The 27945-nt window shown below is 38.1% G+C and overlaps 1 long non-coding RNA gene and 1 other non-coding gene across 10 annotated transcripts in view; both read right to left on the reverse strand.

Moving 5' to 3' along the window:
* LOC140608082 (uncharacterized) overlaps nucleotides 1-27945 on the reverse strand; it is an 848352-nt gene that overhangs the window by 764344 nt on the left and 56063 nt on the right. For all 9 annotated transcript variants that reach the window (XR_012010065.1, XR_012010062.1, XR_012010058.1 and 6 more), the window contains one exon: nucleotides 11788-11844. This is a non-coding gene — a long non-coding RNA (uncharacterized lncRNA). The remainder of the gene's footprint in view (nucleotides 1-11787; nucleotides 11845-27945) is intronic.
* LOC140608479 (U6 spliceosomal RNA) lies at nucleotides 25786-25893 on the reverse strand. Its single transcript, XR_012010504.1, has one exon. It is a non-coding gene; the product is annotated as a U6 spliceosomal RNA (small nuclear RNA).

The following is a 27945-nucleotide window of genomic DNA, read 5'->3' on the forward strand; positions in this document are numbered from 1 at the left end:
ATGACCCGAATCAAAGGTAGAAAGCCACTGGGACCACCTGAAGCTGCCTGTCAATCGATCAATGTATCTTTGTTGATTTCCTATAAACATTCATAAAAGTGGAGAAGATATAGTCTCCGCCCTCAGAGAATTTACCAAAGAGTATGTGAGAGGAATCTAGAGAAAGCTAATGTATAAGGCACTGTTTTAGGGAAATGTCAAAGAAGCGCAAAATACCATAGAGGACTAGAAAAGTAAGGAAAGATTCTAAAGACTTGGATTTTGAAGAACGTCATTATTCTGATGGGCAGAACTGGCCAAAAGCACGTTTCAGATATAATGACTTTTTCCTCTAGCTTCAGGCAGGAAATAGTTCTGTCTTTTTCTCTTACCAAAGTCAAGTCCTCAAACGTCTTACCAAAATTGTATATGTTTTTATTCATTCCACTTACTCGATTGATCACAAGTGCTAATGACATTTGCATATTCATCACTTAGTAATTCCTCTTGAAGTGTATTGACCCAAATGACACTAGTATGATTTTCAGTAACAAAAATCACAATTGCTTTATTCTCAATTTGGTCAATGTTTCTCTGAAAAATGTCAGTTTTCTGAATACAAGACATAGTGCACAGAATGCTGCCTTAGAGCTAACAGAATAATTTTGAGTATAGCTACTCAGGATTGTATCAAGGAAGCAAAAAGCAAAACTTTTGTGTAAAGGCTGATTATTGTGCAAATGTTTTGGATACTGTAGGCAAACCCATCAGTTCCTTTGTAAAGCCCTTTCCACTTCTTGAGGATGAATATATACCTAGTGCGTAAGATCAAGCTTTAGAAGTCAAAAGCTAAAGCTAGGCCACCCCTGTTTCAATTCCAGCTTCCATATTTACCAGATCTGTAACCCTAGGCAAGTCCCTACACCTTGTTTAGTTCTTCTCTCAATAAAAAGGGGATAGTAAGAGGAGCTACCTTACAGCCGTATGTGGACTAAATGAGTTAGTGCACGTAGGATGCTTGCAACAGCACCTGGAACATCATAAGCCATCCATAAGTGATGCCAAAACCTAAACTTAGCACAGAATAAATGCCATAAAAATGTTTGCCCTTATAATTATTATTGCTATAAACGTTACATACATTTAAGAAACAGAATGCCGGCTGACAATAGCCAAAATTGACATGACAGTAGGGTTAAGTAGGTGGAAAAATGCAAAGTATTTATTATCAGCTTGTCAGGTGGAGACATTTTCAGGAGAATAAAACTTTAAATGTGGTTGATTCTGTAAGTCAGAAATTTACAAGTGGTCTCTGGCTCATTAATGAAGCACTAAATTGGACAATCAGCGTTAATGGGAAGTGCACAGCAAAAGCACCGCACATCAAGCTGAGACACTGGACTAAATGTGTAATCATACACTTCAGCGATTCACTTTCCAGCCCTCTTCATGTCATCCTCCAGACCAGAGAGACGAATAGACAGGCTATCTTTATTCGTAGGGGACGTTTTATCTTTTGTTTATTAATTGTGTCATACCGCCTTTAAAGAAAGAATTACAGTAAAAAAAAAAAATAGGACAGTTAAAATCGCTGAAAAAAGATTAAGTTATGGCACAGAGAAAAATAAAATTTATCAAAGAATTGATGGATATAGTCAGTTGGATCAAATATAAAATTGAGTGCAAAATTGGTCGTCAGGAATAAGAACAAGTATTTAATGTTATTCATAACGATCTATTTCTCTTCTATATATATGATCTGCTTTTTCTGCTAAATAGGTAGGAAACTCTCTAAACTGCCCCACATCCAATCCCTCATTGCTTTAAAGTTTTGTTTCCCCTTTATTTAATATGAGGAACTGGCCATTTGCCGGAGACGTTTCTTTATCATGTCTCCTAGGAAATCTATCTAATCCTCAGGCAAATAAGCTTATTTGTATGATGGCCTTAACTTCCAGAGTCCCCTCGAGAGATGAAGGTAGCAGTCTGCAAACTCCCATCCTTGAGGAGCTAACCTTTTGCTTGTGTGATTAGGCATCTGAAATACATCTCACTTTCCTTTTATAGCTTATATTTCCTGGACAGATGATTGACATGACACCTCACAGTTTAGCATCATGGAGCAGTTAAATCCTACTCCATTACCTGTCGAATTTAGTTTCTTAATCCCAAACACAATATGCACACAACTTAGCCCTATCCAGCTTTTATTTAAAGCTCATGTCATGGTGTTTTATGTGGAGTCAAACGGTATTAAATGGTGTGGAGTGAAGCAAATGGAAAGATTAATTTTGTAATGTGACACTAAAGGAAAGACTTTAAAACAGGGATTAGAGACTGGTCTGCTCAGGGAAAATACTGAAACATATCCATTAGAAGCACCAACACTTCCACCTACTGCCATGAGAAAACCCAGTTTTATAAGCATAGACTCTATATTCTTAGGGGAAAACATAACCAAAATGGAACAAAAAGATTAACGTTTCTGGCTAGAAGTAGTCTGGCATCTTTCTGATTTATCAATCTCTTTCCCTTTAATCAAAAGTTTGTTAAAGGAAAACTAAAAGTCAAATTTCTACAGAAAAATATATCTATGAATGTAAATTTCAGAAAACCTAAGCTCACAAAACCTTGCAACCAAGTCACTACTCTCAAAAGTAATCATTACAACCATTTTGAAGAACAGAATTTATGTCATGACTTTTCTACAAGCAAAAAATACAAAAGAATTAGGAAAATAACTTAGTTTTTATTTTGTTTAGTTTCTCATGTTTTCTATGATTTAAATTCTTTTGAACATAATTAAAGGGAAAACATCCATGTTAAATCCATAATGATGACTTGAAGGCTCATTATTTTGTCTTGAGGAGCAGCTCAAGGAAGACATGAAACAAACCTTCAAGTATATGAAGGGCCATCACACAAAGAATGTTCGAAAGATTCAGGAGGAGAAATGGCATGAAGGTATACAGATAAGAATGAAGGGCAAATTTCCTGACAGCTAAGGCTGATAGACCCTGGGATGTGTTACCAAGGGAGGCAGAGGAATCTCATTTTTCAGAGGTATTTAAAAACATGATAGATTCTCATCTCACTGAACAACAACATTTATTGGATTTCTATTCTAAGTAAAGCACTAAACTAGAGAGTCTTGGGAGTATTCAAAAGCAATAGAAACCCATCTCTAACTCTGAAGAACTTTGAGTGGGAAAAGGGAAGACACAACTAAAAAATTATCGAAAAATACTGAAACAAAGTAAGATTGGCAAACTATTTAAGTTGGAGAATAGATAGTCATGGAGGTGAATGCTTCTTGAGTAGCCAATATAAAAGGACATACAGATTGATGGAGAGAAAATAGGGCCTTCCAGGCAGAGGGTATCTTGTGTGTGGGGGAGGTATAGAGAGAGAATCTAAATCATCATGAAAGTACTGAATTCAGAAAAAGAAAAAAAAAACTGATATATTCTGTTTCCTCCTCTGGAGAAAGAATAGTAATAATTTCTTCACATAAAAATACATCAGGTAATATACCTAACACTTTGTCTGATAGAGAAGAACTCAACAAATGGAAACAATTGTTAATAATTATCATCATCATTGTCACATCTTCATCACCCGCCTCAGTGCCTCTGTCCCCACCACCAGTAACAGAGCTGAATTGAATACTTAGCCTTTCTGAAGTTCCATCCCTACTGTGATCTGCACTGAAATTGCTTCTTCTAGCCCTGCTCACGCTCATGCTGGTTAACATGCCTCAAGCTTAGAGATTCCTGTGGTGTTAGCAGTACCTGATAAACTTGAAATAAGAGATTCTCTCGTTTCACTCTATGTTTAATAAGAGTCACCCTTGTCTGCACACAGGAAAACTAATGCCTCAAAGCCAAACTCTTGGACAGACAAATCAACTAGATGAAGCCACATTAGTGTTCAAGATTAATTTTTACCTGGCATTTCCTCAAAGAAAGATCTACGTTCTTGTGAAGGATATTTTTTAGGTTTTTTGAATTCATATTTATCATTTTCATGTGGGTGGTGAGTGATTTTATTAGTAGTATTCATTCAGCCCTATCATTTGGCAACTTTCAGCAGATATACTCACTAATTTATCATTGTGAATTCTATCTTCAATCAGAAGCAAAAAGTTCATTACTACATTCAACATAGTCCTTAATGAATGTGCTAATTGGGAGCACATTAGCACATTTCATTTGCTTCTGTGTTTATTTCTAAAGAAAAGTAGAAAGTTTGGTTTCCTGTGTATGTTTAACATTAAGTAAATTCTCACTATAAGAAAACCATCTCCAAGTTCCTCACCTCAGCACTAAAAAGCTTGAAAGATAAGAAAAGTTCACCATCAAGATATTTTCAAAGGGACATTGTTATAACTTTTAATAGAAATGGCTGAAGACATTACAGGTGCTGCCATCTTGTTACAAAGAAAGAGTCATTCATTCATGATAAAGACCAACATGAGTCTGCTGAGCCCCTGACACTCAACAAAATCCCACACTGTTTCAAAATGCCTAATGGAAATACATAGGTTCAGTGCACAGATATTCACTTAGATGTTCACTGAAGGACATTTCACAAGGTCAAAAAAATGACTTTCTAGAAGAATTGTCCTTTCAAAAGGGCCCTAATTATGCCCAGTTCTCAAATAACCCCTGTTTACAGTTTATAGACATTCCTTTTTGGCACACATATCTGATAAAATGCCTTCCATTGTTAAAAAGAAAATTCTGTTTCATTTCTTGTTCCCATGGTGTTCAAGTCACAGGCTGTTTCTTTCTCCAGACCCTTATGGAATAGACTTGAATGTTCAATGAGAAACAGGACACTGCTCCGGAGGTGGAATTACAGATTCTATCTCCATCCTCCTTCAGGACTGACTAATTATTCTATCCAATAATGGCTTGGAGTTTTGTTATAAATCAAGTAAATGAGGGTGGCAAAAACAACAAACAAGAAAATTATGGCCCTGAATCTTAAAGGGAAGCTTTGGTCTAATGTGGAGAGCCTGGATCTCTCATGTAAGGACATGAGTTCAAATCTTAGCCTGTCTCTTTTTTACCTTTAAAACCAGTGGCAAATCTCTTAACCTCTCTAGACATTAATTTTTTTTCATGTGTATAAATGCAGAAAATAATAATCTACCTCAGAATGTTGTTGAAGGAATCATGAGGTAACATAAAATATACTGACAAATTATAATCAGCAAGGAACATGAGTTACTATTATTCGTAATAATAATATCAGCAAAAATGATATCCTCCGTACCACTTCACATCAACGAGAAGCTCACCCCTATTTAGCCTACAAGGGGAAAGAGCTGAAGATTAAACATTAGATGTCCAGAGGGCTGGCTCTAGTGCTTGTGAGGGGTTCAAATTACTTTACTTCTTTCTTACCTCCCTTCTCTGCCTACCCAAATATCACTAGTCCTTCAAGGTCTAATTTGTGTTTTATTCTCTCCTTAAAGCAACCCCAAAGTCCTAGTAATAAAAGAAGGTGTACTAGGTGTCCCTTTTCATGATACAATTTGAGAGGGAAACGAGTTAGTTTCCACTATCATTAAACACCATCCTCACAATTTGGCATCACTCTTAAATGCAACACAGTAAAAACTTAGGAGCATTTAACATTTTAAATACACACACAAACACACACAGTTTCCACCTCAATTGGGAGGACCACAATTCAATTCTAACACTAACTACCCAGAGTTAATACAGACCTCACATGCTAAAGTTTCAGTCCTCCATGAGGTTGCCCTTCTTCAGATGACAGCCACATATTGAGGAACTTAGGCCATTCATACTTCTGACTAGCTATAAATTCAGGGGTCCCACACCTTCAGGCTCAATAAGTTGCTAGAACAGCCCACAGAACTCTAGGACGTGCTATGCTTATGATTACAGTTTTGTTAAAAAGGATACCAATGTCTAGGTCTGGGAGGGAGCACAGAGCATCCATTCCCCTTCCGTGGGAGTCAGGGTGCATCACTTTCCCTGCACATCAACGTGTTCACCAGCCAAGAAGTTCCACTAAGCCTTGTCCAGAGTTTTTATTGGGATTCCAGCATGTAGGTATAATCATGATATACCTGATATAATATTGATATTGACCTGAGTCAATAATGATATTGATATTGATATTGACCTGAGTCAATAATGATTGACTCAGTCATTGGCTACAAGATTGAACTCAATCTCCAGTCCCTCTTTCTTCCCCAGAGGGGTCAGGTTGCTCCAAAGTTCCAACTCTGTACTCAGATAATTGTTTTTCTCTGTGACCCCATCCTGAAACTATTGAAGGAACCACTATTAGCAATCTTATCAGCATAACAAAGGTCCTCCTATCAATTCAGGAAATTCCCAAAAAAAAAAAAAAAAAACATTTTGAAGCTCTGTGGTAGGAACTGGGGACAAAAAACAAATGTATTCCTTTATGGTGTCACAATAATTTATGTTTATTTTTGCCTCCCACATTAAAGTGTAAGTTCCCATGAGACCAGAGAGCTCATCTGTCTCATACATCCCTATATCCCTACCAACTTGAAGAGTTCCGACCACATGGTAGACACTCAATATTTATTAACTGAATGAATTAATAAATATTTGTCATATGGATGAATCAATTCTACTGTTAGAACTTTTTTCATTTAGTAGTTCTTTGGCCTCTCATATTAAAGCACAATACCTATGACAATGATCATTCGTAAACCATGAACAAATAGCACTTGGATTAGGATAGACTCAAGACTAGTCAAAAGTCAATTCAGTTCAACAAATATCTGTTGAGAACCTCCTATGTACCAGGTGCTTCTATAAGTGTTACAAATTTAACAATTGGCCCAGGTGATTTTAGCTTTGGCAAGTTTGAAAGCTGCCAAGGTCTTACTTCTGATGTCTCCTATTACCATTTCATGCTATACTTGAAAATTAATCATCCCAAAAACCACTGGTATTTTGTAGATCAAATGCTTGGAATTTCATCCACATTCCACTTGATCGAATTCAAGATTTATCATATTCCAACCAAGTTAATCACCCCCATGCTTATCATCCACTGGGATGAATGCTCTGTTTTTCTCAAACATCAGAACACATTTGACACATTCCATCTTCAAACTCTTTCTCCTTCATCACACCCTCCAGGAATGTGATTCTCTGTTTCCACCCCCCCCCCCTTAATCTATATCTAATTTATCTACCCATTACAATCCAGCAGAAGGTCATGGCTTCCTCCATCTTTCCATCCATAAAACTCCTTGTCACTAACTTGTGACTTTAGACTATACCACTTGGCTCTTACCTTACTAATTATAATAATTTAATGTTTTATGAAAGATTATTACTAATTTTTTGCAAATCCGATGGAGTCAAATGTTAACTGATTCTTTTAAATTATATTCTCCACATCTGGAAAAGAGTTCTAGAATGTTAGATTCCTGTTCTGTGTTCTCTTGAACTCCTCTTTTAAGCATTTAGAATCTGTAATTTAACATCCGAATCTAACATTTTATAATTCTGCAAAACTGATTAAACAAAAACAAAATAACTTTAGGCACCATCCACTTATAAACATTCTTATAGATTTTCTGTTAATTCTTTCCTGTAGGATTTAACTTAATAGGGCAAACTTTATTTTTTTTCTAATCTTCAATACTTCCAAATAAATAATGAGCCTCTTTATGGTCAGAAGTTTCAAGGTATATATAGCCTACATGTAGATTTCTTTGGGGGCCACTCCAAAATAAGTGGAGTGATGATATAACTGTGTATTTGTCATTCACAATAGAAAATTATGTGGGCAGCTTTCATTATAGCTGGATAAATTTAGATAAATGAAGTGTGTCAAGTCAGTAATTATTAAATGTTATATGTGAAGCAATTAAAGCATGAATGCCTTTAGACACTGTTGTAGCTACAGGCTGGGTTTTTTTCCTGAATTATGATTCAAAATAATAAAAGCTGCCTTAAAAATAAGTCAAAAGAGGAACAAAAGTAAAGATATCCTCATAAACATTCTACTTTTAGGAAAGTTAGATTTCACCCTTTGGTAATCAAGGATATAACACGAGGTGACTTTTTACAACACCCTCTTCCATTGTGCTTAGAAATGAATAATGCACAATACTTTCAATGTTCCTAAGAGTATAACTGAGTCAGGGACACCATATTTTTTCATACAAGATTAAACTATGATTCAGCAATTAAGGCAAGACAAGAACCTAGAACTCATATATTACTTATTAAAACATATCCTTGTGACACCCCTAATATTAGATCATTTCTCAAAACTAGCAAAGCTTGAATTCCCTTATAATGAACAAAACACAGCGTATATAAACTTTTGACAATAAGGCTATTTCAAACAATAGTAATTCATAGATGGTGTCCTAAAGCGCGTTGATCAATACACTCTTTTCTCTCTAAATATGTTGCAGTAAGATCAAGCCATGCATTCATTTGTTAAGCTCTGTGAATTCTCATCAGTTCTGGGAACTACCAATTTTACCTATATTGATATTTGGCTCTAACTTAGAATGGAAAATCAATATTTTAGAGAAAGAAATGTGCCTTGCTCTTTAATATTTTTTCCTCTTTCTTCCCCCAACCCCATCAATGACCAAAAAATTTTCCCCATGGAGATATAGGTTCAAATGCCAAAAACTGGTAAAGTTCTGTCTAAAACACAGTGACAACGTTTGGCTACTATTTTAAAATCATTCACTGGATACTATCCAGTCCTAAAGATCTGTCAGTTATGCCCACCATTTGGTTGGTCCTTGACAGTGGTAGCTCCACCGGGTAAGACATCCCCAGAACTAAGGCTATATGAAACATGGTGGCCAGTACTACACATTTTCCCCATCTCTCATTTTAAGCTGGGTACATGGCTTCCCAGAATAAAGCAACATTTCCAGGCTACATTAAGTGGAAGTGTGCAAAAGTAAAAGGCAAAAATTCCAGGAGTGTTTTTAGAGGCGAATACCCCTTTTCCTATTTCTTCTTCATATACCCAGAAATGAGAACATGGCCACTGGATTGTAAGCAGCTGAATCACGGAGTAAAAGACATATATTGGTGATAATGAGGCAAGTACATAGAGCAAAACTAGATCTCTGATGAACCAATTGAGGCACCACATCATCTCTTGGCTCTTATTCCTGCCTTCATTTCTGTGAAAGAAAAGTCAATCTCTACACTAATTAAATCGTTATTTGAAGATGTCAGTAACATGCAGCCAAATTACCCCAACTGATACAAACATAAAAGTTCAATGGGTATCTTTCTTTTGTCTGGATATGTATGATGAGTACTCTCAAGAAAAGAACACATATTGCATTGTACTTGTCGTTCAATTAAATGATCCTTTTTGGTCACCTCCTCTGAACTCTATTTAATATCTTAAAATATGTTGCTAAAATAAATCAAAATAACAAAAAAACCCTATACTTTTTTTAAAAGAAAAATAAATCTGTGTGATGCTGATAGCACTAAACCTATATGCTCAAACTCTCAAAGCTACATGGAAACATCCAGTATTATTTAGTATCATGAACAATCCTCAGTTCATTAAGAATATGCAGTCACAAAAGCCTATTACAATTCTAAATGTAATCCTATATCTTCACAAATGCTCATCATCCTGGAAAACATTGTTTTATAATGCGTACGTAAGCCAGCTCCAGTCCTATGCAGCCTTGTGACAGCAGAGGTCCTAAGAATCTCTGCACTGCTTGTATTCCTCGTCATTTAACTCTCAGTAGTATTTTTTTCCCACATTTTAAATTTTTCTTTAGTTTTCTGTGTTTTATTGTTTCACTTTAATTTTTTTTTATTTGAGTTTGGTTGACACACAATGTTACATTAATTTCAGGTGTACAACATAAAGATTCAACATCTTTCTTTTTTTTTAATTTTTATTTATTTATGATAGTCACACGGAGAGAGAGAGAGAGAGAGAGAGAGAGGCAGAGACACAGGCAGAGGGAGAAGCAGGCTCCATGCACCGGGAGCCTGATGTGGGACTCGATCCCGGGTCTCCAGGATCGCGCCCCGGGCCAAAGGCAGGCGCTAAACTGCTTCACCACCCAGGGATCCCAACATGTTTCTATGTTATACAATGCTCACCACAAGCGTAGTCACTATTCATCACCACACGTTACTACAGTAGCAATGACTATATTCCTTATGCTGTGCTTTCATCCCTGTGAGAACTATATCTGGAGAACTGTATCTCCTACTTCTCTTCATTCATCTTGTCCATCTCCTTACCCCTCTTTCCTCTGGTAACCATCAAGTAATTCTTTGTATTTATAGCTCTGATTAGGTTTTTCATTTATGTATTCATTTCTTTTGTTTTTAGATTCCAGATATGAGTGAAATCATATGGTATTTGTCTTTCTCAGTGCAACTTATTTCACCTAGCATAATACCTTCTAGGTCCATCCATTTTATCAGAAATGGCAAGACTTCATCCTTTTTATGGCTGAGTACTATTCCACTGTGTATATATACCACACCTTTATCCATTCATCTAGCAAGGGACACTTAGGTTGTCTTCATATCCTGATTATTAGAAATAATGCTGCAATAAACATAGGGGTGTACTTTTTGAATTAGTATTTTTTTCCTTTGGGTAAATAACCAATAGTGGAATTATTGGATCATTAACTTTGCTTCTACTGACAGACATGGTTGTTGTGTATGTTTTGTATACAATTTTGGATCATAAACACCATAGAAATTTCTTTACTGCCCATCACTTTCATTCTGGCACCAGTTTTCTCCTGAACTCTCCCATCTTTCTTGTCTTTTCCTCATCCTCCTGGTCCTGGGACACCACTTTGTTTTAGGATTCACAAAAGACTGCCTTTAATTCCTATTACTTCTTTTGCAAATCAACGTAGCCTTCTTTGACATAATCCCCTATTACCAGTTAGGAATTAAGGAAGGAAGGGGGTAAGGAGGAGTACCTATAGGTACTTTCACAATCAAAAGTTTCAGTAAGAAAGAGAACAACAAATACAGACATGAGAGATATAACCTGTATCTTCACTTATGAATAGATATCCAAAAATTAGAGGTACCAATTTGTCTTACCTTTAAGTCGGGTACAAGTAAATATCTAAACAGGACTTTCTTCTAAATAAGAAAAATCGCTATGAATGAAAATGATGGCTATAAAATATGTATTCTTCAGATCACATTCTGCAGAACTTTGATTTTTTTTTCTTTCCCATTCCATAAGCCCAAAGCCCTCTACCTATACTACCACCAAGGTCTTCTCTTTTCTAGGACATCGTTTTTTTCTACTAAATTGCATTGCTTTCCAAACTACCTGATTGGAGTTTCTTTTCCAAATCCATTTTTGATCTCTCATGCAAAAGGAACAGGAGCACTTTTAACAACATGTCTCTTGACTTAATTAATGGTAAGGCTGTCTCATTCCCTTCGGTAAGGGCATGACCAGACTACATTTGTTTTTCATGAGTGAAGAGACGCACTCACCATAACTACTACTTGAAATCCTCATGTTCAGAACTAAGCCTCTTTCTTAAAATCCCAAGCGTGAATTCCTTCAGAAGATATTGTCCTAGAATTTTGAGAAGTATTTCAGCTTTTTTTCTGATGATCATCTATTGAACACCTTTTATCTGCAGCTATCATGCTGGTCACTAGAGCTATTTAAAGATAATAAGATTTGATTTTGTACTCTGGAGGAGGGAGAAAGTGGAAAAGAGATGTGATAAAGATATGATAAGGAGCTATTTGAGTATAAAGGAGGGGTCCTTACCTTAGTCAAGGAGGTACCACTGAAAGCTTCACAACAGAGGTATTATCTGAGTTGAATCTTGAAAGGCAAAAAGAAATAAAAGTTACATAGGAAATACCAGGGGTCAAAAGTCACTTCATGCAAATCAAACAATATGAGCAAAAATTTGGAAGGATCAAACCTTATGTGCCAGTAATTTAGAATCGCTGTAGCATTAATTGTAAAGTGAGAAATGGAAAATGATATGTTATACCTTCTGTATGTAATTATTTACTTATCTGTGTTTCTTCTGTCTTCTCTATTAGTACTATAAAAGGAAGAATTCTGTGTGTGTTTTTTTTCCCTCAGCACTCAGAACATATAGTTGGTGCTCAATAAATATTTGTTGAATGATTAAATGACTTTAAGTACAGCCAGGAGGAAAAGTGGTACAGCATAGGGATGAAGAACGTGAGCTCTGTCCAAAAAAAACTTGTGCACACGTACAAGAAAACATGTATAAGAATGTGCATAACAGCACTATTCAAAGCAAAAAAGTCCTGGAGACAAGCCAATGTCCATCAACTAAAGAGCAGATCAATCAAAGGCAGTATATTCACAAAATGGTTTGTTATATAGCGGTCAAAGTACAACAATATAGCTCAGTCTTAGTGACAATATGTTCTAAAGAATTATGTGCATTATGACAGCTCTTTGAAGTGAAAATCTTCTAAAATAAAAATATATACTTTTTAGGAATACATATGATAACAATAAGTGTATATAAAAACAAAAGTAGATTCAGAATGATGGTAACTTCAGAGAAACAGGGAAGGGAAATAAAGAGTGAGTCTTATTTTTAGGTTTAGATTATTGTCAAGATCTTAAGTCCTGTTTTGGGTGCTATTTCAGGATGTTAAAACATTGTTAAAAATAATGAATTATCCACGCATGGGAATGTTGAGAATGTGTCATAAAATAAACACAAACCTGATTTTGTGCAACCAAGATCCAAAGAGGGAAAAGGAGCAGAAAAAGTGTGTTCCTAAACTCCTGGGATTGGGAATGGGGCAGGGATATTCTATGCTTTGGAAGTGGGCCATCTGGTTTCAAATTCCAAACATGCAGTTTTCTAGCTGTGTGATCTTGTATAAATTCTTCAAAGACTTTGTGCCTCAGTTTCCTCAACTATAAATGGAGGAGTAAAAACAATACCTTCATTTTAGGGCTGTTTTGAGATTAAATTAAATATATGTAAATGCTTTTGCCTAGCACATAATGTTAAGTAAATGTTGTAATAAATCCAAACAATAAATTAATAACAACTGTTAACAGCATAGGACCAAAAAGTGGAAGACCTTGTGCATATGCTAAATAGTTTCTGCTTTACCTGTAAAGGCTTAGAGAACTCCAGAAAAAGTTTAAGTCCAGAAATTATATGATTAGACTTTCATTTCATCAGGTCCCTGTAACTGCAATATTGTAGAGAAGTATGAGAATTAACAAGGAGGACAATTGATGCATTATTACAATAGTTATGGAGAGATATTATGGAAGCCAAATCTAAGGCAATAGTGGTAGAAAAGAAAAAGTGAGGACAGAAATGTCAAAATTGTGAGGAAACAATCTTGGTGCACAGTTGTCTGTGGACAAGCTTGGAATGACTCCCAGAATTGAGGATTGTGGGATGAGTGAAGGCTGGCACTGTTCCCATGGTAGGAAATACAGAAAAAAAAATGGAGGCTTCCCAATCTAGATACTATTGACATTTTGGCATGAATAAGCCCTGTACATAGAGAAAGAACAGATTTACAGGGGAAGATAATGAGTTCAGTGTTGAATATATTGGAAACATCAAATCTCAGATGCCTCTGGGGAATACAGGTGGTGCTGTCTAACAAAGAGTTAGATGTTAAGAGTACAATTCAGGAGAAAAGCATGAGTTTCCAATATAGATTACAACACTTAATTTATATACTATAACTAGAGCCATGGGAGACAGTGAGTCCACTTATGGGGAACATATGCAATAAGAAATTAAAGCACTGAAAATATAAGCCTGAAAATATACCAGTTCAGGGATGATCAGAAGAAGATAAACTAGAAAAATAGATAATTTCTTTTTTTCTTGTCTTATTGCACTTGCTAGGACCTCCACTAGAGTATTTTATAGCTGAGATACTAAGCATTCTTGTGTGGGTCACAAATATAGTAAGAATGCTTCTAAAGTGTTCACCATTTAGAATGGTGCTTCCTTGAAAATGCTAGTGGAGGGTGCCTGGGTAGCTCAGGTCATGATCCCAGAGTCTTGGGACTGAGTCCTGCATTGGGCTCCTTACTTACCAGGGAGTCTGCTCTCCCTCTATGCCTCCCTGCTTCTTGTGCTCTCTCTCTCTCTCTCTCTCTCTCTCTCTCAAATAAATAAATAAGATCTTTAAAAAAAGAAAAGAAAAGAAAAAGAAAGTGTTAGTGGATATAAAGAAAAAGATTGTTAAAGAGCTTATTTCTAAGGAGATAAATATTGGATCAAGGACACAAGTAGAGGGATCCCTGGGTGGCGCAGCGGTTTAGCGCCTGCCTTTGGCCCAGGACGCAATCCTGGAGACCCAGGATGGAATCCCATGTCGGGCTCCCGGTGCATGGAGCCTGCTTCTCCCTCTGCCTGTGTCTCTGCCTCTCTCTCTCTGTGTATGACTATCATAAATAAAAATTTTAAAAAAATTAAAAAAAAAAAAAGGACACAAGTAGAGGGGACACCTGGGTGGCTCAGCGGTTGAGCATCTGCCTTCGGCTCAGGGCATGATCCGAGTCCCACATCGGGCTCCCTGCATGGAGCCTGCTTCTCCTGTCTCTGCCTCTCTCTGTATCTCTCATAAGTACATAAATAAAATCTTTAAAAAGAAAAAAAGGACACAGGCAGAGGAATAAACTTGAACAAAGTGACATACAAAAGCAAATGTATTACTTTCTCCAAGAACAGAGAAAAGGAAGTGGGAAAGGTTTTGATTGTTTTCTAATATTTACTCTCCCTTCTTTTATATGAAATATATAAAGTATTTAACTTATTTAGGCTAACTCTCATAGCTATTATGCCAATACAATTAGATCAATATTTGGAGTTATACATTTACAGGTTTGGGGAATAGAGAAGAATTTATGTCTCATCTTTTTTTTTTTTTTTTAAAGCTGGTAGGTAATCTGGATGTAGACAACTTAATGGATCCAATGTGCCCCCCAAAAGTCTAGCAACCCAAAGTTTTATATGGTATAGCTAAACAGGGCTGATCTCATTTGAGAAAAATGATCTTTATATATGATTTTGTTCAATGATTAAGTTAAATTCTGCTACTACTAAAGACTTTAGAAACATCTGGAAATTCTCTTCAGATTGAGATTTTCTCTCAGAGAAAAAATAAAAATGTTGAAATACGAAATCCAGATTGATACAGGTCAGGGCTTGACAAACTAAAGCTTACAGGTCCTATCTTTCTGTTTCTCTACAGCCCACAGGCACTTGAGGTGGCTAGCACTGGAGTCAGAGACCAAACTCGGGGCATCCACCTCGTGTCCCACACTCTACTCCCAGCACCTGCCTCCCCAGCCAGCAACTTAGACTTGCTGCTGCCCAGAGCCAGTTCTTATTGCCCCTTGAATGTTAGGACTTTGCTGTTAGCACTGAATGATGGAATCTCAGTCCAAGAGTCACCTCACTGCCAGGCTCCACCACCTGAGCCAGTTGCTCTCCCTCTAGCAACTGGGTGCAAAGCCTACCCACCACCTGACACAGCCCATTAAAGCAAATGGCAGGGATTTTCTCCCTTGTTGTATAAATATCTTCAGTTTTGCCTCGACCCCACAGAGCCTAAAACTTTTGCTAGCTGGCACAGAAAAAGCTTGCCAATCCCTGGAAATTTCTTGGACATTGAGCAAGGGTAGGAGCCAAGAATAAAAATTTATTCCAAAGAAAATAGCATTCACTCGTCTAGCTTAGAGGAAATGTATCTTTTTCTTCCTAGGTAAACTAAATTACCAACATAAATGATACAACTTTTTTACAATTAGGGTAGTTCAGGTCTTCTCATCTGGAACACCCTGACATTTTAGGCCTGGTAAGTCCTGTGCACTGAAGGATATAAGGAGTATCCCTGACCTCTACCTTCTAGAGCAGTAGTAACCATCTCCTCTCTCCAACAACCAAAACGTTTCCAGACATTGCCTAATGTCCCCTGGGTAGCAGCAAAATCACCCCCTCAGGGTGAAGACAACAAGAGTAATTAATAGTTAATCAAATCCCCTAGACCTGGCTCTTCCTAGTCTATCAGTATTTTAACTTGGTAAAAACCACTTCATCGATTCTGGGAAATTATTTTAACAGTATTCTTTCCTTAGTAACCATAAGAATTTTAATCTCTGGGAAACATGTCTCAGAATCCTCCCCTGGTGATGCATACGGGGAGGGGAAGGGTAGTGGGGTACAGGGTGGGAGGTAAAGAGGGTAGCAGGTGAAGGCAGGGAGAGGAGGTGAGCACTCCAGCCCCTGGGGGTGCTTCCCCTCTGAATACGCTGGGAACACAGAAATCAGGAAAGGAGACAGAGCTAGGAACTGAGGAGTTGTTATCCTACAGAGGTCCAAAGGTTTGCCAAAGACAAAGTAGGCCAGAAGTATGGATTAAAGCAGGGATGCAGAGCCCAGAAGATGATGGCAAGCACATCACATACATGGGGAAACATCCAAGACAGTTGCTTTGAAAGATTTCATCGCCTATGGCTATTATTTGTACCTGCCATATGGCAGCTCAACTGCCTAGCAAAGTTGAAAGGGCCAGAGAGTTTATTGACATAACTGATCTGATCTTGTTGGCACTTACGCTAGCGAAAGGAAATAAAATTCTTTATTCCATTATCAATTCGTAAGATGGAGGACATGGTGGTGCACCTACGTTAAGGGAAGCCAGTATTTGTTTCTAAAGCTTCAAGTTTCTTGGCACTCACAGATCAGAGGGCCCACAGCAAGCTAAGATAGAACATGTGTAGAAAGGGGCTCTAACCCAAGAGGGACTGGAATAAGAACCAGCTGAGAGTGCTAGGGCCTTCCAGTAGCTTTGCTTCCTCACTGCTGCAAGCCCCCTGAACATCTTTGTTTAGTCTCCTCTACTGAGATGCAAATTCATCTTGGTATTCAGAGCCACCTCTCCTCACCCCCATGAGGCCTCACCAGACAATCTCCTCCAGGCTCTAGCTGCTTCTGCCACTGCAGCCACATCCTTAGCACTCAGGTAATGATGTACCAGATTATACAAGTGCTTCTGAGAGTAAATTTTTTTTTCTCTGTGTATTTTTCAGTGCTTTTTTGTTCTGTCCCTCTTATTTTTATTAGAGTGCCTTGCTCCTACATAATTCCCCACTGTGACTGGGACAGTTGTCTGCAGCGCTGCAGGTACTCGGTAAATGCGGCCCGCCTGCATGACCACTCAGACAAGGACTCCCATCCCTGGCATATTAATGACAAGATTTCTTTTGAGATGACATAGTTGTTGTGTTATATCTATGCTGGAGAGTCTTTGAATCTCTGTTGGTCTCTGCCTCATTATCTCTTTTTCTAAAGGCTTTATCAGTCATACACACAAGAATTCTAGCCATGTCTTTTCCCCTAGGAACAAGAATATGGACAAGAATAGCAAAGTTAGATTCAACCTAGAAGAGTACAGAGAATTTTCCCTAAGAGAATCTAAGAATGGTGGGAGGCAGCAGTGTGGGGAGGAGGAGGTGGGATTCATTGAATTGGAGAGGAGTAAATTTAAAAGAAAGACAGGGAGACAAATAGCAGAACAATAACGCTTCTTTTAATGGTTTGACCTTGGACACCCTGGATCAATTTGTACTTGTCTTAATGAGAGACCACAGTCTTCTCATCTCCTTGATAGCAATGGCTCTCGGTGTGGGCTGTAAGTATACTACCTCGGTACGCAGGTATAATGAACAGCAATGATCATTCTCAGCATTTAACCCTTAAAGTTCTCCCCAGAGTAACAGTCCTGGGAAACACTCAGGAAAGAGTTAATTGATAGAGCAGTTTGGGAAACACCTTTTCCTAAAGATGCATTCCACACATTAGCATTGCTTCCCTTCGTTATGTGCTGCATGCCCCCACCTTGTTTGTCTTTGACCCTGATGCCTTCCATCACATCACTCACTCATTTCCAGCCCATTGCTATGCTGAAAATCATAGCTTGGCCTTGCAGGGTGAGTCCAGAGAAGGAACTAGAGTAGCAGCCAGAGGCTGTTGTCCAAAATATTTCCCCTCTATTCCTATAATCTTACTAGGGAGCAGGGGAGCACCAAACAGACCAGTCTCTCTCCCCCATAGCAGAAAGCTTTCATTAGCAGACACAGCGAGGAAAAGAGAGAATGCAATGCTCTTACTTGTTCCCCTATGACTTTTGGAGAATTCCAGAAGGTAGCCTAAGGCCAGCAGCAAGGCCATGTCCAGGACTGATCCAAGCAGGTAGCTGCTGGGATCTGGATGGGACTTGGCAGCCAAGTAGCTGTGTCAAGTCAAAAAAGAATCTTGAAAGAGAAAGTAGGAGAGAGGGATGCTGGGTCACTGTCCTTTCTGGTAAAAACAAAGAGTACAACGAACCAGCATGACCTCTCAGGCCAGGTGACTCACTGGGCTTCCTGATGGTGCTTTTCATTCTGTTTGGAACCCTGTGAGTGACAGTTGCAGGATGAAAAAAGAAAAAGACAAGTCATGACACCTGTTCTTTTTCTTCCTCCTGTAATATAAGCTTCAAATCCCGCAGAAAGGCCAGAAGTTGTACGATGACTCTCTGTACTGTCTGCTGTTAATGAGGCCTCCAGTGACATTTCCCCGCTAGACAGTGAACAGGTAACGATCTCGGTTCTGAGAAAGGAGAGGTGGGTCACACCTGGGGACACCCCTGATTATTTCCAGCAGCCGAACCCCTACCTTGGGGGAACCCTAGTCCTGGCAGGTATACTAATCATGGTAAACTGGCTGGGATAAAAGGCCCTGGATTATGGGGGTGTTGGCCATGGCAGCCTACAGAGCTTTTCCCAGAAACTCCTGGTAGGGATTTTGTAAGTGAGCTGCCTGGGCAGTGGAAGGTTCAGGCTCTCCTGTGTAGCTCTTCAGCTCCCCATAGAGCTGTCCTGGGCATTTGCTCACACTCGGTCATGATCCATAGGTGCGCTATGCCTGGCTTCATCTAGAATCTCATCTGCATGCCAAACAAAACGCCCTTGTTACCAAGACTGCTTTGTTCAGTTCCCCAAAGCTGTCCCCACAAAAAAGCCTCTGAGAAGAGTACACTCTAAAATGCTTCCTAAGATGGAGGTATTTGGGGGTGCTTCCTGGGCATGTTGATTTGTTTTGGTAGACAGCATGAACCTTTCCTCCTCCTCACCACCCCACCTTCTTTAGATATTATCTCCAGAGGCTAATAGGGGCAGCTCTGTTCCAGGTCAAACACTGCACATTTGTGTCATCCATGAACTGGCTCTCTTGTATACTCCATGTCCCACTGTCCTTTTTTTTTCTCTCTCTCTTTTTTTTTGCCTTTAGCTCAGTATAGCATTACATTCCAAGCAAATGCTACTTCCCTGACTATGATTGATCCCCACTTATTTCATCCTGAATGCAAAGTATTTGATTTCAAGTGTGGTTCATTCTGCTCAGTGAACTCATTATGAAGTCAAGCTGAACATCTCACAGATGTGAAGCACCTTGTCTCCGAGGTTCAGCAATCTAATTTGGAATCTCATTATAGACCTTCTAGTGGTGGTGGGCACGGGGGTAACTACCTGGCTGGTGTTCTCCTGCCTATCTCCTAGCCCATAAAGAAACTGTCATTTCAATACCAGCACACCAGAATATTCCCCGTTTTGGAAAATAGCTTTATTTATCTCCCCACAAATGCCTCTTGGCACTGATGAGAGTGTAATACTTTGTAGGCTATTTTATTAAGCATCTCGGGAGGTCAGGTGCTGAAAGAGACAGCTCCCAGCTGCTTGCTTCCCCTCTATTTAGGAGGCTTCTGGGTGGATGCGATGCTACATTATGTTACATTTTCTGAAGTTCTCAGGGTGGTTGTCATTTTGCTAAGAATCTATATACCGAGAATCTTTGCTTGGCACTGTAATGTAGCTTAACTCAGGGACGATCTGATTTCTGGCCTCTCCATGGTGGATGAAGGGAGAATGGGGTTGAAATAGAAAGTTAGCTCTATTTGCAGAGAGATGCATTGATTCTGAAAGATTGATGCATTCATTTTTTTCACCTATTTGGTGCTTTCAAAACCAATGAGCATCCAAGGCCCAGTTCTTGCTACTAATGAAGTTTTTATTTCTCCACTTTCTATCTTAAAACTTTGGCAAGGGAGAATATTTGCTTTTCCAATTACAATCCTTTCCATTCCCCTGTAGAGCAGGCCTAGCCTTGAAGAGAACAGGAACTTTGTTTCTCTGATAAAGAAAAGTAAAGAGATTCTTGAATCACATAGGAGGGAAGGTGACCTGATGACAGTGTTTGCATATATTAATAAATCGGGATAGGCCAATGCAGCTATGTTCAGCAACATGTACAGATGTTTGTCTTGCATTTTATATTCAGAAAAACACAGGTTTTCCTAGCATCAAAACCCAACTCCTCATTTCTAAGTTTGATCTATGAAAGGGGTCTGCGAACTACAGCCCAAAAGCTAAGTCATCCACCACCTATCTTTGTAAATGAAGTTGTTTGGAGCAGAGTCATAAGTATTTGTTTCTGTCCATTGCTGGTTTTGAGCTGCAAAGGCAGAGGTGAGCAGTTGTGATGAAGACCGCACAGTCCACAAAGCCTAAAATTTACTCTCTGGCCCTTTTATGGGAAAAGGTTTGTGATCCCTAAAATAGGAAACAGAATCTTACTGATTTCATTTAATTCATGTTTTAAAAAAACATGTGTGTTGAAAACAATTTTTAGTAGAACTCAAATGAAGATTACAATGAGCCTAGAATAGGACTCAAACCCTACTGGACCTCTGAGCAGGCTTTATGATGTTAAACCTCTGCTGTTTCTACCCACAGTTTTTTGCATAGGAAGCTTAATTAATAGCAACAATCTGATACAATTTATTCATATTTTGAATGGCTTTTAACTTGGAAAAGCTGCCTCTTCACTGACTTTTGATTTCCACTCATGGACTAGGAAAGTAATTATTTCATTTTATTTTTATTGCATTACATTTTGATCAGACACATTACCCAGGAAAGGTGGAATTAGGAATAAGTGATAATAAAATTTTATAGCATATCCACCCCATAAAATAGCCTCATTACCTATATCTCTCCCTTTTTTGTCCTCCTTTCTGATAGTTTACCTTCAGTTGTTACGACCCTTTAGAACATGTTGGCAGCTTCAGGGTGGTGGGCCATGAGGACTGACATGCAGCACACAGCACTAGTAGTTGGGAGGACTACTAAGGACTACTAAGGACTACTAAGGACTACTTAGGACTACTTAGGACTATTGCCTCCTGCACTCTACTCTTGGAACATGAGTTACAGGTACCCATTTTAGTATGGCTACAGTAAAAAAATGAGACCAGATGGATGGATAAAGAAATATAGATGATTAGATAGTGAGGTATGTAGGTAGATAGATGACAGATTAGATAGATAGATAGATAGATAGATAGATAGATAGATAGATAGATAGATAGATAAAGAGACACATGACTGGGGACTAGGGGTTAAAAGGCCCAGATTCAAGTTTTTGCTTCTACACTTAACTCAGCCAAGTCAGCTAACCTCTGAAAAATAGTAATGTATTAGGAGAATGTCATAAAATATTTTTAAAAAGAAATATGATATGTATCTGAAAGTGCATGTAAGTGAAAAGTTTATAATTGATAACTGATTGTGATAGGTGTAAAAATTAGTTTTTACATAAAGTTCATAGCCTTTCTCCCAGCTCAAGAAAAGGAATCCTCTGTGGAGAAAAGGAACCATCTTATGCTGTTGGTGGGAATGCAAACTGGTGAAGCCACTCTGGGAAACAGTATGGAGGTTCCTCAAAAAGTTAAAAATAGGACTACTCTACTATCCAGCAACTGCACTACTATTTATCCAAAGGATGCAAACACGCTGATTGAAGGGACACATGCACCCCAATGTTTATATCAGCAATGTCCACAATAACCAAAATATGGAAAGAGCCTAGATGTCCATCAACAGATAAATGGATAAAGATTTTGTGTCTATATATGTATGTGTGTGTCTGTGTGTATATATGTTTATATATGTGTGTGTATGTATATATATGTGTGTATATATGTGTATATATATAATGGAATATTACTAAACCATCAAAAAGAATGAAATCTTGCCACTTGCAACAACATGGATAAAACTAGAGAGTATCATGCCAAGTGAAATAAATCAGTCATATGATGAAATCACCATATGATTTCATGAACATGTGCAGAATTTGAGAAATGAGATGAACATGCAGGAAGGGAAGGAAAAATAAAATAAGATAAAAACAGAAAGGGAGACAAACCATAAGAGACTCCTAGCTCTAGGAAACAAACTGAGGGTTTCTGGAGGGGAGGTGGGGCAGGATGGGGTAACTGGGTGATGGGCATTAAGGAGGGTGCCTGATGTAATGAGCACTGAGTATTATATGTAACTGATGAATCACTAAATTCTACCTCTGAAACTAATAATACACTATACACTAACTAAATTGAATTTAAATTTAAAAAATTAAAAGAAGGGATCCCTGGGTGGTGCAGCGGTTTGGCGCCTGCCTTTGGCCCAGGGCGCGATCCTGGAGACGCGGCATCGAATCCCACGTGGGGCTCCCGGTGCATGGAGCCTGCTTCTCCCTCTGCCTGTGTCTCTGCCTCTCTCTCTCTCTCTCTCTCTCTCTCTCTGTGTGACTGTCATAAATAAATAAAAAAATAAATAAAATTTAAAAAATTAAAAAAAAATTAAAAGAAAAGAGAATCCTCCTGGCATTGCCCACACCAACTCTGTCCCTCCTCCCTGCTTGTAAACAGGATAGAGCTTCTATAGCTGGAGCTACGACAGGCCAATGTGCATTGTAAAGGAATGGCAGGGGAGCCAGAGAAAGGTGGGTAGGACATTGGGCTTGGGAGCTAAAGTAAATCTGGGAGCTGTAGAGTAGGTTCCAGTGTTTGATAAGAACAGAGAGAAAAATTAAGGCTTTTATCTGTCCTCATCTGAAAAATGTAACAAATCTTTGCTATTTCAAAATTCGGGGGGGGGGGTTCTGAAATTTATTTCTTTTAACTGGAAAAGACCAATAAGGACTAAATTCCATAGTTCATCCAGACCTTTTTTTTTTTAGATTTATTTATTTATTTTAGAGAAAGAAAGAAAGCTAACAGGGAGAGGTGCAGAGGAAGAAAAATCTTCAAGCAGACTCCCCACTGAGCACAGAGCCTGAGGTAAGGCCTGACCCCAGGACCCTAAGATCATAACCTGAACTGAAATCAAGAGTCAAATGCTTAACCAACTGAGCCACCCAGATGTCCAGTTCATCCAGGCTTTTAAGGGTATATAATGCATTATCATTCTGAGTTCCTGCTTTGTTAAATGGTGTCACTCTTAGGCCAGGATTTCTACAAGAGGTGGCTCTTGGTGCTTTTAAGCTACAGACTGAAGACTGTCTCATTTAAAAAGCCCTCCTCCAAAGTCAGTTAGAAATGTCAATCAATTGTATTTGTCAGACAATGGAAGAGTACCATTTCCAGGGAGTCATAGTTTGAATATTATTCAGAGATCTGAAATTCCCGGGGTGTGGGTTTTTGGGGGTGTGATGAGAGCATAATTTGAAACAAAAAAATTCATTTCAAACTATTGTTTTAAAACAAACTAAAGAAAAAAAAATAAAAAAATAAAACAAACTAAAGAGTATTCAATATACATGTCCTTGTCTGTTGGTGATACAGAGGAGGCAGAGCCAAGAATGAAAAGTAAAAAAAATGTAATGGAAATTTATTTTAAAAAGATCGAGACACCTGCTTGTCAGTCACTAGACCCAGCCTTCCTGGCTGAGTCAACATGATGATAAACTGGCCCTGAAGCATTTGAAACAAAAGCTGCAGTTTAATGATGGAAGAGAAATCTTATTGAGCACCTTACTATGGGCCAAAAATATATTTTTCATATTTTTCCCATTTAACCCACTGATAACCATCTGAAGTAAACATAATGACCATTATTGTACAGAAAAGAAGTTGAGGGTTAGAAACCAAATAAGGGGTAGGATCCGCACACAGTTTCCTGCCAAGCCATATTCCTCTCCTGGGGAAACAGTAGTGCCAAGCTAGCAGGACTCAAGGGGAGAACATGAATCATCCAACTGCAAGATGGCTGGCAGTTTCACTGCACCCACTTTATAGATGAAGCTCTGAGAAGTTCAGTGACTCTTCCAGAGTAACATACTTAATTAGTGGATATCCTAGAGTTGCCATCTCCTGATTCATATTCAACACTTTCTGTAAAACTGAAGGGCAGGGAAGACAGGCAACCCAGACCCTGGAAACCTGGAGCCTACAAGCACTGAAGAAGGTTCATGGGCTTCCATGAACATTTGTGCTTCCTAATGCCTTTTCTCTTTTCTCTTTCTTTCTTTTTTCTTTCTCTCTTTCCTTATTTTCTCTTTCTTTTCTTTTTTTTCTTTCTCTTTCCTTATTTTCTTTCTTTCCTTCCTTTCTTTCTTTCTTTCTTTTTTCTTCCTTTCTTTCTAAGATTTTGTTTATTCATGAGAGACACAAAGAGAGGGCAGAGACCTAGGCAGAGGGAGAAGCAGGCTCCCTGTAGGGAGCCCAATGCGGGACTAGATCCTGGACCCAGGATCATGACTTGACCTGAAGGCAGACGTTCAACCATGAGCCACCTAGGTGCCCCCTAATGCTTTATCTACTGGCATTTCTAGTCACTTTGTCATTTATCTTGCTTTCTGTATCAAAAAAAAGTAGCCAAATTATGATTTTTAATATCATTCTTTATGTAGATTATAGAAGAGAATCAGCTATTTTAGTTGCCTAAGGCTGTCTTGAAAAAAAATCACACTAACTTAGTGGCTTAAAACAACAGAAATTCATTCTTTTGTAGTTTTAGAGCACAGAAGCAAAACATCAAGGTGTTGGCTTGGCTGGTAGTTTTCTGGAAGCTCTGGGAGAGAATCCATTCTATTTTCTCTCCTAGTTTTTGGTAACTGTCGGCAATTTTTGGTTTTCCTTGACTTGCAGCTGAGTTAATTCAAATATTTGTCTCCATCTTTAACTGGACTCTGTGTCCCTGTGTCTTCTTTTTCCCTTCTTACAGGGACACTTGTCATTGGGCTTAGGGCCCAACCCTAAGTTCAGGATGATTTCATCTCGAAATCCTTAACTGAATTACTTCTGCAAAGATTCTATTTCCAAATAAGATCACATTCACTGTGGTTTGAGTTCCAGTGGCTTCGCTTCTATGCCCTTAGGTAAGTGGCTAAATGTCCTTAAACTTTAGTTTCCTTGCCTATAAAATGGAGCAACAATAGTAACATCTATATCTGATTTTGACTATTATATATAAAAAGTTATTTTTATATTGTACAATAGTAATTTTATTATTAGCTGGTTCAAAGTCCTAGTAAATAATTCCACTTCCATTTTTATTTTGCGTAGCTTTTCCTTCTTCCATCCTTTCAGGATCAGTATTATTCCCAAACTATCTTTTGAAAACTTTTATTTTGTCAGACCCTTGGCTCAATCTAAAATAGCATTCGATATTTTATATTTATTTTTTTCCATTTGTTTTTATTGAAGTTCGATTTGCCAACATATAGTATAATACCCAGTTACCCCATCCCCACCACCCACCTCCCCTTCCGCAACCCTTTGTTCATTTCCCAGAGTTAGGAGTCTCTCATGGGATTTGTCTCCCTCTCTAATTTTTTCCACTCAGTTCCCCTCCTTTCCCTTATAATCCCTTTCACTGTTTCTTATATTCCCCATATGAATGAAAAAAAATATGGAATGCTTCACGAATTTGTGTGGCATCCTTACACAGGGGCCATACTAATCTTCTCTGCATCATTCCCAATTTTAGTATATGTGCTGCCGAAGTGAGCACTATATTTTATATTTAAATTGAAATGATTATATGAAGGTGTACAGAGGAAAGTAGAGGTGACATTAACAACAGTTAATTATGAAATCAAATATTTCCAAAGTGAAGATACATCTAAATATTTCACTACATTCATAGCTCACAATATGGCTTATCCTAATATCAGATTTAAAAAAAAAAAAGAAAAGAAAGAGAAAAAGTTAAGTGTCTTTGGCAAATATCATGTAAACTTGTCCTTCTGTGAACAGTTTCATGATCATTTAAAAGGAAATGAATAATATAATTCAAAAATATAAATAGATGATCATATTGGACTGCAATGAGAGCAGATGTTTTAAGTTATGTAAAATCTTACCCCATCTGGTAAACAGTAAAAATGTCTCAACAACAACCCACAGATGAAATGTTGCCAATAAAGTGAGGATAGTGGGGATTGGGTGGAAGTCAATTTTACTGGATTACTTCATAAAAAAAAAAGCTTAAAGGCTATTAATATGTATATATAATAGTTTCACCTCGTACAGCTATTATCATTCCAAAAACTATTCTCAAAAATGTTAGAAACTGCGATAAAGTATACTACCCACCACAGTTGTTAAAGTTTGCTTTCTCCCAATGGACCTGGAACCTAGAATTCCCTACTGGAGTGGTTGTGTTTAAGTTAATGGAAACATATACTCTAAATCCAAGCTAGGAAGGATGAGCACCGATAAGAGAATAAAATTAGAGCTGGACCAGCCTCCCACTATTGCAGACCCCATTCTGCTTGTGAAGAGTAGGCGCATCTATCAGGAACAGTTGGTTTATGTCAGTTTGCCTTATAGCTGGGTTTCATTGTGTGAAACTATTTCCAGGCTTTTCAGCTACAAATAGGTGGGTACCAATAAAAACTTGCTACATTATTCCAAGTTGAATTATTACCAGGAAAGTTTTATAGGAGCATTAGAATTGAATCTCTTTAAACATTTAAAGTCTCTTCTTCAGCCTCTCTACCACTTGGGTTTTCAAGTTGCTACTCCCATCACATTTCTTGTCCCCTCTTTGTACCTGCTCAATGGAAACCCAGTACCACTTCAATTACGCATTCTGACTGGAAAGAAGATTGACAAAGATTCTCCTATCCCAAAGAAATCTGTTACAAGTTAAATTAATCACTCTCCCAAAGGTGCGGATTCTTGCTTAGGAACAGTAAGGAGGATTTCTCGCATGTATGAAGGGCAATACTAGATGCAGAGAGAAATAAGGTGAAGGGAAGAGATTTTAATTTTAAGGGCAAGTTATTGCACTAATTTTTAAATATTTGATCTCAGAGTTCACTGGAAGGGGTACCATACTCACGCAAACACATACTACCCCATTCCCCAGTGTTCTATTTATACTAAAAGTGTGTTTAGCAAAAACTTTTCCATAGATGAGTAGAAATGAGATTAAAACTACCTGGCCAGGACAATGAACATGAAAAATTTGAATTAGGCATTCTTTTTAATGGTTTTCTAGTCTTACACACTGAGTTCTTGCAACTGCTCCCCATAAAAAACCAAAAGCCATCAATATTAATTTAGACCAAATAAAGCCTGGTCTTGAAAGAGAGAGTTGAATTCAACTATATATATTAACTTTGAAATATATAAATTAAAAAAAATATACCCCATCCCTGCTTAAAACTCTCCAGTGGCTTCCCACTGCATTAAAATAGAACCCAAACTCCTGGTCCTGAGTGATGTGGCTCCTGTCCATCTGTCCAATTCCATCTTCTACCTCTTTCTTGCTTACCATAAAATGACTTCAAATCAACCCTAGAATATGCCAAGCTTCTCCTGCTACAGGATTTTGTCGATCCTACTCTCCAGAATGTTCAGCTTGGCCTACCCAGTGCCACACCCCAAAATGGCATTTTTTTTTTTACCTGCTCTAACACCCAACTAATGAAATATCTCCCTCCCTCAGAGACTCTTTTATTGCATTTTCCTGTTTGCTTTATAACTTGAATCACAATCATAATTATTTTGTTTGTCTATGATTCCTGTTTATTGTCATTCTCCCACCAAATTCCAT

The sequence above is a fragment of the Canis lupus genome, chromosome 17, assembly GCF_048164855.1.
Source record: "Canis lupus baileyi chromosome 17, mCanLup2.hap1, whole genome shotgun sequence".
Taxonomy (NCBI): Eukaryota; Metazoa; Chordata; class Mammalia; order Carnivora; family Canidae; genus Canis; species Canis lupus.